At 37.5% G+C, this 4046-nt stretch overlaps 1 protein-coding gene across 1 annotated transcript in view; it reads left to right on the top strand.

Moving 5' to 3' along the window:
- agbl4 (AGBL carboxypeptidase 4) overlaps window positions 1-4046 on the top strand; it is a 214602-nt gene that overhangs the window by 196641 nt on the left and 13915 nt on the right. The gene's annotated exons all lie outside the window — the stretch shown is intronic.

Here is a 4046-nt window from a genome sequence, read left to right as displayed (position 1 = left end):
GCTGCAATATAACAAAGAGTGAAAAATTTAAGGGGGTCTGAATACTTTCCGTACCCACTGTATATATATATATATATATATATATATATATATATATATATATTGTGATTTCCACAAAAATATTAAGCAGCATATTAAGAAATGTCAGCTTATTTGCATGTTAGAGTGACTTGTGAAGAATCATGTGACACTAAAAACTGGAGTAATGACTGATGAAAATGTTTACATTTGAGAATATATTAGAATAGAAAGCAGGTATTGTAATTTGTCTGCCGCCTTTCACATCACATCTCAAAATAGTCGCTATAGTGAAGGATTTGGGTTTAATGGGAATGCTAACAGATAGCATTCTTCAGTTTTTGTAGACCACCTTGTACACTTCTATTTCTCTCTGTTTCTCCTCGGGTATCTCTGACCCTGAAGCCTCCTGCTGTCTGAAGGAGGGAGGGAAGATAAAATGATGAAGGACGAACTTCTTATTTTGTTTCGCCTCTACAAATTTGTTCTCTCTCATAGTGAACTGATTAATTTCTGGGTGTTTAGATACAGGAACCACAGGTTGCTTTATTGACAGAGAGGCTTTGAAGTGGAGCTGGTTCCTGTTGGTTATAGGTTGTTTGTGAGTTGGTTTGTTCAGTGACGAACAAACAGCCTGGTCACTATGCATCTTCCCTGAAGGCTCATGCTCCACCTAGAACGATTGAGAACTCCACTCTCATTGAATTTTCCCCCTCATGAGGAACATATGGCTGGTGTAAAGACCCGATTTTCTCGAATCGATGCTGCAGCTCAGTAGACAAAAGCCAATGACTTGTCCTGCTGTCTCACTTTCTGAAATTGTCTCTCCAATGTAAGTGCACCGAGCAATATACTGGGGTGGCGTCATGATTCGATAATGAAGGCTGGGGTGATAATGTCACTCTATTGAAGCTTGGCTCTCTTCCCTGCATTTAAGCTGCATGCTGGTCGTACAACTCCATCCCCTTATTTACCTCGAGCAATGCTCACTCATTGATCTCTTAATTATTCTAGGAATCATTATCAGAGAGCGAGGTTTTGTTGACCCGTTTGGCTGTTAGACACGCAAGAGATGTCGGCCGGCCAACAGAAGTGCGCCGAAACGCTCTTGTCGTTGAGTTGTGTCGATGTGGATGCAGTGTATCCACTTCTGTGCCAACACCAACAGGTGTCCAATCCATTAGTAAGATTAGGGACAATTCTAGGATTTTAGTCCCACATGGACTCATTTAGGTAGTAATTATTCCCTTAATTGGAAGAGGATAGGAGTTTGAATCATGTTCAGCTGACTTAAAATACCTAATATTTCAAACATGTCCGATCTGACCTGTTTCAGCACTGACTAGAAGGATGAATAATATTTAATTATAAAGTACATTCAATGATTACTGAAGAATTCATGGCTATGTTAATCACAGATTTTTAGACGGGGCGGAGATGAAAGACCCTAAATCAACACCTTTTTGTTAGATAATACTTTGTCAATCAATTCAGAACCAGAGAGCTTTTGGGAAACTGTGGATATTTATTTTTATTTATTTATTTTTTGGTGCTCTGTGCAGATTCATATCTAAATCTGAGGTTGAAAGTTATTTCCACAGCTAAAAGGTGTCTTTGTGCAAACCCAAGATGTGTGTAGCTTAAGTGCCCTCTAGTGATCGGAAAAGGGTTGGTTGAACTTTACTATGAGCGCGCGCGCGCGTGCGTGTGTGTGTGTATGAGTGTGTGCGCACACATGTGAGCGTTTCACCCCTGTATCGCTCTGTCATGCACCCAGCTGCTAGACGCTCATATTTACAGGTCTCTCTTGCATTAATTTTTTTTATTTGTTGGGTGTTTATCTCAGAGCGAGCAGTAAAGCTGCTGACTGATGCCTCATCGCTTTCACTGTTTCTCTCTGCTCGCCTGCTGCCTCGCTGGGCTGTCATCTCCAAGGCCCAGCCGCTCCAGTCGCGGTAATAAGAAACCCATCCATGTAGAATTACTCCACAACCCTGCAGATTATTTTCCCTTAGTGACAGAGAAAAGATAGAAACAACAAAAAAGGCAATTTACAGCTTGCTGGAAAGAGTCATAACTTACCTGTGAGGCCTCTCTCCTTGAAACAGCTTTTTTTCCCCATCACTTAAAACAGCTGTGCTGTGAAGTAGCGACAGGTTAAAGCTGATTGTGGGCTGTGCTATTTATTAGGTGTGCAAAACATGAGCTAACAATGAGGAACCTGCCACGGAAGAAGTGTGCGAGATGTTTAGTAAAGCCAGACACTCGTTTGCATGTTTTAGCGGGAGATCATTTGTACAGTCTTTATGTTGTCCACATTTGGGCACACACACACCTTTCATATAGTGAGAACTGCTTTAAATGTTCTGACAATTCACTTTTTAACATGTTTTACTATGATTATATGACATTTTCCTAAATTTGACCTTCACATGTATAGCTATACATACAAATAGTGACGTGACATGACATGACGTGACATGTGGCCAAGTATGGTGACCCATACTCGGAATTAGTGCTCTGCATTTATCCCATCCAAAGTGCACACACACAGCAGTGAACACACACAAACCGTGAACACACACCCGGAGCAGTGGGCAGCCATTTTTGCTGCGGCGCCCGGGGAGCAGTTGGGGGTTCGGTGCCTTGCTCAAGGGTACCTCAGTCGTGGTATTGAAGGTGGGAGAGAGCGCTGTACATTCACTCCCCCCACCTACAATCCCTGCCGGTACGAGACTCGAACCCGCAACCTTTGGGTTACGAGTCCGACTCTCTAACCATTAGGCCACGACTAGAGGAAGATAGATTAGCATTGTAAAACAAATACAGTTTTTCTCAGTTGCTACAAAAAACAGGAAAACATATAGTTTCATATTCTGTAACATAGCGCATTTCTGTACTATAAGGAATTAAATTGATTGTTATATATTTTGTAATTATTCATCATTATTATTATTGTTATTATTATTAATTATAATTTTATATCATTGTGTGTTTTAATTCTTAAAGCACTATAAATCTTGCATAAATTAGCCTAAAACAGGGTAATTATAGTTAATTAAAAAAACAAATAAAATAGTCATTTTCATTACTTTAAATAAAACATGTTAATTTAAATAAAATAAATTAAAATATATTTAAAAAATAAATAAAAATTATTTCAGCCAAGGAAACTTTTCTCATTTTATTTAATTTAACTTGATGTAAATAACTAAAACAAATAAAACTAACTGCAAACTAAAACTGAAATAAAATGGATAAAAAACTATATAGACATAAACTGCTAAAATGACAACAAAAACCCAACAAAAATTTACTAAAACTTTAAAATTAAAGCTGAAAATATAAAAATAACCGATTCAAAATATTAATCAAAACTATAATACTATGTCAGTGAAACTAAAATAACACTGGTCTGAAAATATATTCTGTAGCTACCTTACATAAAGGATATTTGTGTTGTTTAACATTGAATTATTGCAGGTTTGCGTCGTATTCTGAGTTGCATTATTTTTATTCATTTTGAGGAATACTGAATCTGTGTTTTTTTTGTTTTTTGGGGGGTTTTTTTTGTGAGTGAGATGAATTAATGCATATTCATATTTATTTTAGAACCACAGTGACATCTTCTGATTTCCCTCAACATGGGGACAGGAGAGCTGTCAATCAGTAAATTGGAAAAAAAAGTAACTTGCGTTACGTATTTGAAAAAGTAACTCAGATATTCTCTTGTAAATTAAAAAGTAATGCGTTACTTTACTAGTTACTTGAAAAAAGTAATCTGATTATGTAACTCGCGTTACTTGTAATGCGTTACACCCAACACTGGTCTTTGGCATTACATTTTTTTTTTTTAAACCCTAGTTTTAAAGTGTTAGTGTAATAGAATGGCTAAACAATTGAGGAAAAACTGAATATGGTGTGACTTTTAAAAGGTTATTACGTTGTAGATCTGGGAGGGTGTGTTAGTGTGTGTGTGTGTGTGTGTGTGTGTGTGTGTGTGTGTGTGTGTGTGTCTGTGTCTGTGT

This window comes from Sinocyclocheilus anshuiensis, unplaced genomic scaffold (genome assembly GCF_001515605.1).
Source record: "Sinocyclocheilus anshuiensis isolate Anshui unplaced genomic scaffold, SAMN03320099.WGS_v1.1 scaffold107, whole genome shotgun sequence".
NCBI classification, from domain to species: Eukaryota; Metazoa; Chordata; class Actinopteri; order Cypriniformes; family Cyprinidae; genus Sinocyclocheilus; species Sinocyclocheilus anshuiensis.
This window is presented reverse-complemented; position numbering and strand designations above follow the sequence as displayed.